At 40.4% G+C, this 13,855-nt stretch overlaps 1 protein-coding gene across 5 annotated transcripts in view; it reads right to left on the bottom strand.

The window, feature by feature from the left end:
* The window catches only part of RAB27A (RAB27A, member RAS oncogene family), a 91,504-nt gene that overhangs the window by 35,041 nt on the left and 42,608 nt on the right, over nucleotides 1-13,855 (bottom strand). The gene's annotated exons all lie outside the window — the stretch shown is intronic.

The following is a 13,855-nucleotide window of genomic DNA, read 5'->3' on the forward strand; positions in this document are numbered from 1 at the left end:
CTTCTTTTTCAAAGTCTCCTAGTGCTGGATCCTGGGCTTTTCTCTCTTTTTATTTGGACATCTAGGCCATTTCGCTTATTCTCTTCCTTTTCACATGTCATTATAGTTCCTTCAAAGACAATGCTAAACTAGCAAGTAACATTTGGCTTGCAGTTCCTTCCTTCCTTCCTTCCTTCCTTCCTTCCTTCCTTCCTTCCTTCCTTCCTTCCTTCCTTCCTTTCTTCCTTCCTTCCTTCCTTCCTTCCTTTCTCTCTTTCTTTCTCTCTTTCTTCTTCTTCTTCTTCTGATGATGATGATGATGATGATTGCATGCTACATATTAAATCAGGTTTTCCTGACTCTCACGGCTTACTTGGCAACTGAGTGCCAGATCTGAGCAGTCACTATACAGAGGCCACAGTTCACAATGAAGGGCTCACTTACCTATTTGCCTTCGTATTCTAACAAGAAATGCTACCAATTCAGTTCTTCAGTGTTAACTAACACATAAGTCCACTTTAGAGAAGAAAAATTCTTGTTTTTATCAGCACGACCTAACCATGCTGATGTTTTATCCTTCGCAACAGCACTTTTCATGATTTTTTTTATCCTCTAAATAGATTCAAACTATTCAAAATTTCAGTCTGACTAAAAATGCAGTCTATCTCCCAGGAAGGTTTCTTTTTATCCTCCCACTTTTAATACCAATAATTCCTCCTGAAATTAGAAAAATAATCAGCTAACCCATTACCACTGACGACAACTCTACTTGCCCATCCAAACACACATATTCGCCCATCCACACATACATCGGGTCCCCTACATTAGAAGTTGTGACTTTCCTCTCATTGTCTCCTTTTCACCCAGAAACTTAACAATTCTCCACATGTCCTATAAGAATATTTCCATAGATCCATAATATTAATAAAAGCTCAGGCAAGGACGTTTATCAGTTTTGAAGGTTGCCTCCCCAACCCCATCCTCAATTGGGTGACTCACTTTAGCCTCAAAAATCCTGATTGCCGAGACCCAAGAGCCACTGCGATGCACTTCCCCAGAGCACCTGGGTGCAGATCTGACTTCACGTTCAGATACGGCTGGTCAGTCGATAAGGGCAGAGCCTCTACAAACATTCATAATTCTATTTGCACACTATAAAAAGTGACACTTTATAGATGATGGCTTTCCTACGTTATCGCTTCTGTTTTCACAGGTGTAAGTTGCCAGTATTAAGGGTATATAACAGAATTCTTCTCCAGAAGATGACCACTTGGGTACAAATAAATAGTGTAGTATGTCATATCCCAGCATCTCATTTGGCTCCAAGTTATTCAGAAAGAATAGCTAAGAATTGAAAAGCAGGTCCAGATAATGTTTAATCATTTTGGGAGGGGTTCCCGTCCAAAGAAATGAGGAAGCAGAACACAACTCCAAATTCTGCAATGAGAGTGATGCAAGAAGACGATGTAGCTGCCTTATTTCCTCTTTACATCAAATTTGAAAAAAAGTCAGTCATTTCTAACACTATGTGTTTATATCATTTAAGTTACAAAAGAAAATGCTGTCACCAGTGGCATCACTATTCTAGAATTCTCTAAACGCACTTGAGTGTTACGTAAATAGTGTGACACATGACCTCTGAAGTCAAGCAGAGCTGGGTTGGATTCCATGTTTCCCACACACCGTTAAGCCCTGTATTTCATGTTTCCATTCCATTCTATGACAAAGAAGAAAATATACACTATCTCACAGCACTGTTGTAAGGATGGCATGAGATACTCTTTGTGGACTTCCCAGCACCATGCTTGCAATATCCTGGCTACTCAGTAAATGTTAGCTCGCTCGTTTCTCCCCATTGTGGACAGATCAGACTGGCTCTAAAGACCTAGGACAATTTCTGAAATTACCACTGGGAAGTTCAAAACATATATTTGTAGCACAAAAGATTGCTGACTGGCTCACAGTAGTTTGCTGAGTCAACAAAGATCACTTTCAAACTAATTCTTTTTTGGCTGGTTCAAACCACTTTCAATTCATTTTGTTTTTTTACTTTTCTAAAATGTTTTTAGATAGAGAGGAAGGAAGAGGGAGATAGAAACATCAATTGGCTGCCTCCTACAGAACCCCAACTGGGGATCGAGTCCACACCCAGACATGTGCCCTGACCAGTAATTGAACCAGTGACCTCTTGGTGCATGGAATGATGCTCAATCCACTGAGCCAAACCAACAGGGCTCAATTCATTTTAAATAGATATGTTGATTTCAAAAGAGTTAATACCAGCCTGGCTGGTGTAGCTCAGTGGATTGAGCATTGTCCCATGGACTTAGAGGTCCCGGTTCAATTCCCAGTCAGGGCAGATGCCCAAGTTTCTGGCTCGATTCCCAGTAGGGGGCATGCAGGAGGCAGCCGATCGATGTTTCTCTCTTACATTGATGTTTCTCTCTCCCTTCCTCTCTCTCTCTAAAAAAAAAAAAAATCAATAAAAACATATTTTTTAAAAGTTGTGACCAGCTTAAAAGCAGATTCAAATTTGTATAAAACACAGCAATCCATTCTAAAAAGCTCATACTTGTTCAAAAGATTTTTTAAAATAGTTTATCAACTCAACAAAAGGAAGACAAAGAACCCAATTAAAAAATGGGCAGAGGACCTAAATAGACACCTCTCCAAAAATGACATACAAATGGCCAACAGACACATGAAAAAATGCACAACATCACTAATCATCAGAGAGATGCAAATTAAAACAACAATGAGGTATCACCTCACACCTACCAGAATTGTTGCCATCAACAAATCATCAAACAACAAGTGCTGGCGAGGGTGTGGAGAAAAGGGGACTCTAGTACACTGCTGGTGGGAACACAGACTGGTGCAGCCACTGTGGAAAACAATATGGTGTTTCCTCAAATAATTAAAAATTGATCTGCCATTTGACCAAGTGATCCCACTTCTAGGAATATATCCTAAGAAGCCTGAAACACCAATCAGAAAGAATATGTGTACCCCTATGTTCATAGCAGCACTATTTACAATTGCTAATTGGAAACAGCCCAAGTGATCATCAGTAGATGAGTGGATAAAAAAGTGATGGTACATATACACAATGGAATACTAATCAGCTACAAGAAAGAAAGATCTCTTATCCTTAGAGACAGCATGGAGGGACCTGGAGAGCATTATGCTAAGCAAAATAAGCCAATCAGAAAAGACAACTACCACATGATCTCACTTAATTGTGAACTATAATGAACAAAATAAGCTGATGAACAAAATAGACCCAGAGACATAGAAAGGAGTATGGTTCAGACTGACAGACCTCAGAGGTGGGGGCGGGGGGAAATGGATGAGATAAATCAAAGAACTTATATGCATGTAAATGTAACCAATGGACATAGACAACAATGCTGGGGATTTGGGGGTGGGATGGGGTGGAGTGTGTCTAGGGGGGAAAGGAAAAATATCTGTAACAAAAATAAATTAATAAAAAAATTTAAAAAATAGTTTATTGATTTTTAGAGAAAGAGGAAGGGAGGGGGAGAGAGAGAGAAACATTGATGTGAGAGAGAAACATCATCAATCAGTTGCCTTCTGCATGCCCCTCACCAGGAATCAAGCCTGCAACCCAGGCATGTACCCTTGACCAGGAATCAAACCAGCAACCTCCTGGTGCCCAGGATGATGCCCAACCAACTGAGCCATACTGGCCATGGTTGTTCAAAAGAATTTGAATGGTTCATACTAGTTCAGAGTAAAATTGTTGAGTTATAAAAGGTTCTACCTATAAAACCATCTCTGACTGATCTAAAACCATTCTGGCTAAAACCAGACAAATTTAACCAAAATTATTTGGGTCTGGTTTTAATAGCTCAAATTGCTTCAGACTGGTTTTATCTGGCTCTTGTAAGTTCAGACCTGGACAAGCAAGTTCTGACTGGCTCTCAGAAGGTTTGATTGATTCAGAGCATATTTGACTGAATCAAGGTAGTGCTAACTAATTAACTCTATCTCCAGCTGGGTCATACGTGCTCTAATTCTATCAAACTGCTTGTAACTATTTCGAGTAATCTATAAAATGGTTTTGACTGGCCTAGACTGGTAAAAACTGGTTCAAAACAGTCCAAATTGATCAGATATTCAGACAGCTCAAGACTACAAATATAACATAATAATCAGAAACGCCAAAAACAATGCTTTGGTGTTTAAACTTGCACTGAACCAACAAACTTAAACTTTTACTTATGATTGCCTCAATTGTAGTCAGTCTGTACTCCAGTCTAAATCCCCACACAGTTACTCTCTTTCTACACGTGCACAGCTTCCACAAGTGGGAATACAATGAACAGGTTGGGAGGAAGGAGTCTGGCAGAGGAGAATACAATAAACAATGGGGAACGGCGTAATGAATGACACATGCTTCCTTGGTTGAGAAGGTGCTGCCAGTTTCATCTCAGGAACCTGGCAGCAAAACATTAACCCATAATCCCACAAGAAAATAGAGAGTTCAGTTGGGGGAACTTTTAACAAATTAGGAGGCTATAGAGTATGTGTCCTAAATTGGCCACAGTGACCAGGCTGGTCTGGCTTAACAGGGCCCACAGTCCAAGAGTAAGGAAGCAGGCATGTCTTCAAAGTGATGACGAGGAGTTTCCAGGGTTTAGGCAGGGTGTTGATGGTGACGGGCTCCTTGTGGGAACTTGCAGTCCAGGTCATCAAAGCCTGGAATTACAGGAACTATTCCATCTTTCAGCAGAAATTAACCTAACCCATAGTGAACGACAACCCCAAATCCATCCTGCAGTCCAACATGCGGTTGGCTCACTGATGCTTGTCACCGCTAAGTGAAAGCAATGTCCTGTTAAGGTTCAACTGCTGGTAGGTTTTCATGTAGAACCATCTTCATATTTTTAAAAATTTTTGTTTCTTATTTTTGTTATTCAATCCTTAAGTATCGTTTCTGGGCAAATTTTCCAAAAGGAAAAAACCTCCATTCACCAAGTATGGAATAATAAAAATTATTTTTAAGTCAGCATTTCAGAACAGAGAGGGAAACAATAAAAACTCACCGTGCTACCCTGGCTGGTTTGGATCAGCAGTTAGAGCATCGGCCTGCGGTCCTGAGAGACCCAGGTTCGGTTCCCGCTAAGGGCACGTTCCTAAGTTGCAGTTTGTCCCCTGCCCTGGTTGGTCGTGTGGGTGGCAGCCACTCAATGTGTTCCTTTCGCATCGATGTTTCTCTCTCTCTCTCTTTTCCTCTCTCTCCCTCCCACTCTACCTGAACAAAGAATGGAAAAATGTCCTCAGGTGAGAATAAAAAAAAAAAAAAAAACTCACCGTGCAGATTCTTTGAAAAGATAAATGAAATTGATGAACCCTTAGCTAGACTCACCAAGAAACACAAAGAGAGAACCCACATACACACAATCAGAAATGAAAGACAATAATAACTGACACCACAGAAATACAAAGGATTGTTAACAAATATTATGAACAATTATACAGCAACAAATTTGACAATCTAAGCAAAATGGACAAGTTTCTAGAAACACACAGTCTCCCAAAACTGAACTGGGAAGAGAGAGAAAACTTGAACAGACCAATAACAACAAAAGAAATTGAAGATGTAATCAAGACTCTCCCAGCAAACAAAAGCCCAGGCCTGGACGGCTTCACAGGGGAATTTTACCAAACATTCAAAGAAGAACTAACACCTACTCTCCTCAAACTATTTCAAAAAATTCAAGAAGGAAGACTTCCTAACTCATTTATGAGACCAGCATAATTCTAATTCCAAACCAGAAAAAGACACTACAAGGAAAGAAAACTACAGGCCAATATTCATGATGAACATAGAAGTCAATATCCTGAACAAAATACTAGCAAATTGAATACAACAATATAACAAAAAAATTATTCATCATGACAAAGTAGGATTCATCCCAGGGATGCAAAGCTGGTACAGTATTCGCAAATCAATAAATGTGATACACCACATTAACAAAATGAAAGATAAAAATCATATGATCATATCAATAGATGCTGAAAAAGCATTCGACAAAATCCAGCACCCATTTCTGATAAAAATGCTCAGCAATCTGGGAATAGAGGGATCATATCTTGACATAATAAAGGCCATTAATGAAAGACCTACAAACATCATACTCAATGGGCAAAAACTAAAAGCATTTCCCTTAAGAACAGGAACAAGACAAGGATGCCCACTTTCGCCACTCTTTATTTAACATAGTACTGAAAGTCTTAGCCACAGCAATCAGACAGGAAGAAAAAATAAAAGGGATCAAAATTGGAAAGGAGGAAGTGAAACTGTCATTATTCACAGATGCCATGATACTATTACGTAGAAAACCCCAAAGACTCCATCAAAAATTTACTAGACTAAAGAAATGAATTTGGCAAAGTAGAAGGATACAAAATTAACATCAAGAAATTGACGGCATTCTTATACACCAATGATGAACTCACAGAAAGAGAAACTAAAAAAACAATCCCATTTACTATCGCAGCAAAAAAAAAAAATTAAGATACCTAGGAATAAAATTAACCAAAGAAGTAAAAGACCTATTCGCAGAAAACTACAGGACATTGAAAAAAGAAATAGAGGAAGATATAAAAAAGTGGAAGCACATACCCTGTTCATGGATTGGAAGAATTAACATCATTAAAATGTCCATACTACCCAAAGCAATCTATAGATTCAATGCAATCCCCATCAAAATACCAATGACATACTTCACAGAACTAGAACAAATACTTCAAAACTTCATATGGAACCAAAAAAGACCTTGAATAGCCACAGCAATCTTGAAAAAGAACAAAGTTGGGGGGATCACATTACCAGATTTCAGGTTATACTACAAAGCCACTGTAATCAAAACAACCTGCTACTGGCACAAGAACAGGCAGATAGACCAGTGGAACAGAACAGAGAATCCAGAAATGGACCCAAAGCAATATGCTCAAATAATATTTGACCAAGGTGGCAAGAGCATACAGTGGATTAAAGACAGCCTCTTTAATAAATGGTGTTGAGAGAATTAGGCAGCTACATGCAAAAGAATTAAACTAGACCATCAACTTACACATACACAACAATAAACTCAAAATGGATAAAAGACTTAATGTGACTCATGAATCCATAAAAATCCTAGAAGAAAATGTAGGCAACAAAATTTCAGACATCATACACAGCAGAATTTTCACTGATACATCACCTAAGGCAACAGAAACAAAGGAGAAAATGAACACATGGGACTACAACAAACTCAAAAGCTTCTGCACAGCAAAAGATACAGTCATCAAAATGAAAAGGCAACCCACTGTATGGGAGAGCATAATTGTCAATGATACATCAGATAAGGGGTTAATTTCCAATATATATAGAGTGTTCATACAACTCAACAAAAGAAAGACAAAGAACGCAATTAAAAAATGGGCAGAGCCCTGGCCAGTTTGGCTCAGCGGTTAGAGCGTTGGCCTGCAGTCCAGAGAGACCGAGGTTTGGTTCCCACTAAGGGCATGTACCTCGGTTGCAGTTTGTCCCTGGCCTGGTTGGTTGTGTGGGTGGCAGCCACTCGATGTGTCTTTTTCACGCCAACGTTTCTCTCTCTCTCTCTCTCTCCTCCTTCTCCTCCTCCTCCTCCTCTTCCTCCTCCTCCTCCTCCTCCTCCTCCTCCCCCTCCTCCTCCTCCTCTTCCTCCTTCTTCTCTCCCTCCCACTCTATCTGAACAAAAAATGTCCTTGGGTGAGGATTAAAAAAAAAAAATGGGCAGAGGAATTAAATAGACACCTCTCTAAACAGGTCATCCAAATGGCTGAGACATATGAAGAAATGCTCAACATCACTAATCATCAGAGAGATGCAAATTAAAACAACAGTGAGATATCACCTCACACCTGTCATAATGGCACCATCAACAAATCATCAAACAACAAGTGTTGGCGAGGGTGTGGAGAAAAGGGGACTCTAGTACACTGCTGGTGGGAATGCAGACTGGTGCAGCCACTATGGAAAACAATATGGTGTTACCTCAAAAAATTAAAAATTGAACTGCCTTTTCACCCAGTGATCCCACTTCTAGGAATATACCCTAAGAAGCCTGAAACACCAATCAGAAAGAATACATGTACCTCCATGTTCATAGCAGCACTATTTACAATAGGTAAGATCTGGAAAAAGGCCAAATGTCCATCAGTAGACGAATGGATAAAAAAGCAGTGGTACATATACACAATGGAGTACTATGCAGCTGTAAGAAAGAAAGATCTCTTATCCTCTGAGACAACATGGAGGGACCTGGAAAGTATTATCCTAAGCAAAACAAGCCAAACAGAGAAAGACAAGTATCATATGATCTCACTTATTTGTGGAATATAATGAACATAACAGTCTGAGGAATGGGGTAGTCCCAGAGACGTGGAAGTGGGGTACAGACTGACAGTCCCCAGAAGAGGAGGTGATCGGGGAGAGATAAACCACAGAAGTTATATGCATGTATACATGAACAATGGACATGGACAACAAAGCTGGGGACAGGGTGGGGAGGGAGGGAGAAGGGGGAATCAGTGGGGGGAAAATGAGAAACATCTGTAACAAAAATAAATTAATTAATTAAAAAAAAAAACTCACCGTGCAGAACTTGTCGTTTGGGACACCCAAACAGCATTCTGTGCACACCATTTCCAGTGAGCACTGCAGCTATGGATGCTGGGCAAGCCAGTCAGCAGGCTTCCCAACCGCACTCCTCTTGCTAAGAATGGGTTGGAAGCCTAGGTCAGCTGCCTATCCGCCAAGCACTTCACATGCATTAGTGTAAGAATCCTCCTCACAGCCCTAGAGGCAGATGGTGAACACCACACACACTTCTTCCCTCAGAGGGACCTCGGTGCCATTCTGTCACAGATGCCACAAGGAGGGGATGAATGACTGGGTCTGGGGCAGTCTATCTACATGTTAGCGTGGGCTCAACGCCGACATATTGTTGAAAGAGAGAAGAAATTGGAGGTTTTATCAATTCTAATGTGCATATGCTCTCTGATTTTTTGTTTGTTTGTTTGTTTGTTTGGTATGTGCCCCTAGCAGGAACCGAACCCAGGTCTCTCTGGTCCGCAGGCCAATGCTCCAACCACTGAGCCAAACCAGCCAGGGCTTTCTGATTTTAACTTCTTTAAAATTGGGGCACATCTTACATTTCACAATCTTACAATCCATGGCACCTTGCAGTTGCTGTTAAATCGGGGGGCATTGGAAATATAGCTGTGTGAAAACCTTTGCTCAGCATCCTCTAACACGATTAAGAATGCACCGTCAACACGTCTTAGATATGATGAAGCACAACAGTAACCCACCTCAGGCTGCTGTGAGGACTGAGTTAGTGTAGACATATAAAGTTTAGGACAGTGCCTGGCACACAGTAAGTCCCATGTAAGTATTAACTGCTATTGGCAGCAGCATCTAGCAATCTAGCTTCCAAAGATCAATATGCAGACAACAGCCCTTTCCTAGAACTGTTCAGAAAAAACTGAGTCCTGCCAGGCCTGTGTGGCTCAGTGGTTGAGTGTCGACCCATGCACCAAGAGGTTGCCAGTTCAATGCCCAGGTTGTGGGCCTGATCCCCAGTGGGGGCATGAAGGAGGCAGCCAATCGATGTTCTCTCTCATCGATGTTTCTATCTCCCTCTCCCTTCCTCTCGCTCTCAAATCAATAAAGAAGAAGAAGAAGAAGAAGAAGAAGAAGAAGAAGAAGAAGAAGAAGAAGAAGAAGAACTGAGTCCTTAAACTAAAATGTAAGATAAAAATAAATAAATAAAGATCTATGAAGTATACTTGAACCTGAGGTCATTTCTTTAAACTCTGTACCTTCTTGAAGAAGTAGCATGTAAACACCTCAAGGAAATGTCTCCTAAAAAGTCAAGAATGCCTCAAATTGAGAGATGCAAAAGACTTTCTTATTCAGCTCACTTCTGCCTCTCCTCCTTACACAAATATTTTTTCAAAGTGCTCTCCACCCTCATTTTCATCAAATTAACAATGGAACGCGAGGAACACCCACTTCCTCAACATGTACTATGTGGTGATAACTGCCTGGTGAGAGGAAGTCAATAATCTTCTTCCTTATTTCATAAAATAAAACATATTTTAATTGGTTTTTCAGGGAATAAGGGAAGAGAATGGTTTTAGTTAAGAGCACTGGGTAAACACCTATTTCTTGCTCTCTCTCTCTCTCACACACTCACACACACACACACACACACACACACACACACACCATCCATGAAGCTTCCTAGTAAAGTCCATCATAGACTTCAACCTTTGTATCCTCTACCAAGACAGAATAATTCCAAAACTACTCCAGATAGGCCAGCCATTTCATAAAAGCCAAATTTTCCCTCTCTCACCCCCGGGATTGGATAATATTAACTGAACAGAACAACTACCATGTGCAATATATGGAACTAAACAATCATGATTTTACTTTATCTGCTTATGATCCCTAAAGGGAACTTAATGTCTATACAATACTTAGATTATATAGAGTGATGTTTTCTTAATGTGATAGCAAGTAGGGTACGTTCAAATTCTGACTCTGTGCAAACTGGACCAAGTTCTTCTAACTCAGCCTCCATTCTTTCAGCTGTAAAACAGAGATAGCATGACTAACCTCAATGGGTTATTTTAAGAATTAAGTGACATAAACCACAGAAAGCTCTTAGACATTGCTTAGTTTGTGTTATGTGTTCAATAACTGAAACTTGGCTTTAGCCATACTCACAGTCTCATCAAGTTCTTATTAGCAAAACATGTAATTTTATAGCCCATTCTTAATGTAACCAGTACCTGAATCTTTATTTATTTATTTTTAATATGTTTTTGTTGAATCTTTTAGAGAGAGGGGAAGAGAGAGATAGAAACATCGATGTAAGAAAGAAACATCGGCCCTGACCAGTTTGGCTCAGCGGTTGGAGCGTCGGCCTGCAGTATAGAGAGGCCCGGGTTCAGTTCCCGCTAAGGGCATGTACCTCGGTTGCAGTTTGTCCCCGGCCCTGGTTGGTTGTGCGGGTGGCAGCCACTCGATGTGTCCCTTCACGTTGATGTTTCTCTCTCTCTCTCTCTCCCTCCCGCTCTATCTGAACAAAAAATGGAAAAATGTCCTCGGGTGAGGATAAAAAAAAAAAAAGAAAGAAACATCGATGGGCTTCCTCCTGCACACCCCCCACTGGGGATCAAGCCTGCCTTCTAGGCATGTGCCCTGATTGGAATTCAAACTGGGACCTCTCAGTCCATGGGACAATGCTCAACCCACTGAGCCACACTGTTCTGGCAGTACCTGAACCTTTAAAAAAAAAATCAGAGAGAAATTCAATTTATGTGTAATAACATATGAAGTCTCTATTGATCACAAAAGCTACCTTAGCATTCAAATCTAAACATGAATTTTATCTGTGTGATGCTGGGAAATTTCAGATCTGGGGTGTTCATCAGTTGAATGCTCTAATTTCCAGAACAGGAAACTGAGGCCCGGAGAAGGCAAGCAAATGGTCTAACATCAACCAACTGGTTAGATAACGTGGCTAAGCTAGATCCATGTCTTCTAAATTGCAATCCTATATTATTTTCTAATGTACCAAGATTTTTGTTTTTCTGTATCCCCTCCTTCAGAGCCAAGAGCCTCAATTATAGTTGCTTTGATTCAGGAATCAAAACATTTCTGAAGAGACATTTTTATAATGTACCAAGATATGGTGCCAGCGGCTATGGTAATAAATTGCTTTATGACAAAGGCTTTGGACCCAGAGACGTTGAAATGAAGAACCTGTCCTTCTGTCCCTGCAGTCCCTTGATCACAAAACTCTTTCTTCTTATGGGTTACCCCAGGAGAGAGGTCATAAACCGAGCGCTTATCTGCTTCTTGTTGGTCACAGAAGATCCACGAAATATAAATCTTGACATTTGTACCATTTCCTAAAAATCCTAGTTTGTGTCTTTCTGTCCTATAGTTTCAAAACAGAAAGAAACGAAAAATCATGAATTTTTTTCATTTCTCTATAGTTTGGTATTGAGATTGATATTTTTCTCTCAAATCAAAATTATTTTCTCTGGGGCTGCCTGAAGTTTTCCGTAAAAATACTTCTGGCTCTCTCACTTGCTCCTTCATTCAACAAATAATTACTGAATGCCTCTTCTGTGCTTGGTGCCGGAGTAAAATCGGGAACCAAAATTCAACATGGAAAAAGCATTTTCTTATTTCTTCCCTGACTTAGACCTTATGCTTTCAGCTACCTCCAATCTAAGTTCTCCTGTTGGCTTCACCTGCTTCGCTGGGAATTCAAAGAAGCCAATTTTTATGAACAGGTTAATCTTCCCTCATAAATATAATGCAACATAACATCAAAATTCACATCATGGTGTCACTGTTTCCCTGCAGATCTGTGCACGTCACGGTTTTGGCACTCATGTGAAGATACCCAAGGAATCCAAATGTAAAGCTCAACAGAGCATAGAGAGAAATTTTTACTTATTTCTTTTGAGAAAGTTTTAAAAAGAGAAACATGAGGTATATTGTAAATATTTTTTTTACTGGAAAATGTTCTGCATTTGTGGGAATGGTTAATAAAATATTACAGTGTTCCTGCATAGTTCATGGATTTCAAATGTCCTGGCCTGATTTCTGTGTAGAAATAGGCACATGTGAATATAACTACTACTTTTCAAATGACATGAGCATTTCTGAGAACTATGTTGCCACATAATCTTTCAAATATTTTTTGTTTGGTTGGATTTTGTTAATCCTCACCCCAAGGATTTTTTCCATTATTTTTTTAGATAGAGTGGGAGGGAATAAGGGAGTGGGGGGCAGGTAGAGAGAGACATCGATTGGTTTCCTCCTGTATGACTCCACATTTTGTTTTGTTTTTTTATCTTCACCTGAGGATACTTTTCCATTGGTTTTCAAATAGAGTGGGAGGGAGGGAGAAAGGGAGGGAGGGAAGGAGAGAGAGACAGAAGCATCAGATGCAAGAGAGAACTGGTTGCCTCCTGCACAACCTCAACCAGGGCCAGGGATCGAACCACAACCGAGTTACATGCCCTTGACCAGAATCGAACCCAGGACTCTTTGGTCTGCGGGCCAACACTCTAACCACTGAGCTAAACCAGCCAGGGCTCTTTCAAACATTTTTTTTAAATTCTCACCTGAGGATATTTTTTCATTTCTTCAGATAGAATGTGAGGGAGGGAGGGGAAGGAGGAAGGAGAGAGGGGAGGGGGGAAGAGGGAGACATCAGTGCAAGAGATGACTGGTTGATTTCCTCAGGACCCCAACCAGGGCAGCACAGGCCAGCACTCTAACTGCTGAACCAAACCAGCCAGGGCTCTTTCAAACATTTTAATGTCCCTTATCGAGGGATGCATTTGGAGAAAAAGTTTCACATACCAATGACTGCCATAGAACTATCAGTGTTTTTTAACTTTAATTTTGAAAAGCTAAGCCTTTCTTGTTTGGTTTTGTTTGGTTTTGTTTGGTTTTGTTTGGTTTTGTTTGGTTTTGTTTTGTTTTGTTTTGTTTTGTTTTGTTTTGTTTTGTTTTGTTTTTGATGGCACCATTGTTAACCCATACCTGGCATTCTGGAGGACACATGTAACAGAGACAGCAGACAGGGGAAGAGAAGTCGGAGTGGGGCAAGACAGAAGAGTCATTTCATAATGCACCAACATATCAGGAGGGGCAACCTGTGTTTCCCAAACAAGCCCCGCTACAACTCTCTCAGACCACGGCAAATTCTGTTCCCTGAAGTGAAACACATCTACTTTCACTACAAAAAAGCAAGGGGTGTGCTGTCCAATGGTGGGGCTCCCC

The sequence above is a fragment of the Molossus molossus genome, unplaced genomic scaffold (assembly GCF_014108415.1).
Source record: "Molossus molossus isolate mMolMol1 unplaced genomic scaffold, mMolMol1.p scaffold_m16_p_1, whole genome shotgun sequence".
Taxonomy (NCBI): Eukaryota; Metazoa; Chordata; class Mammalia; order Chiroptera; family Molossidae; genus Molossus; species Molossus molossus.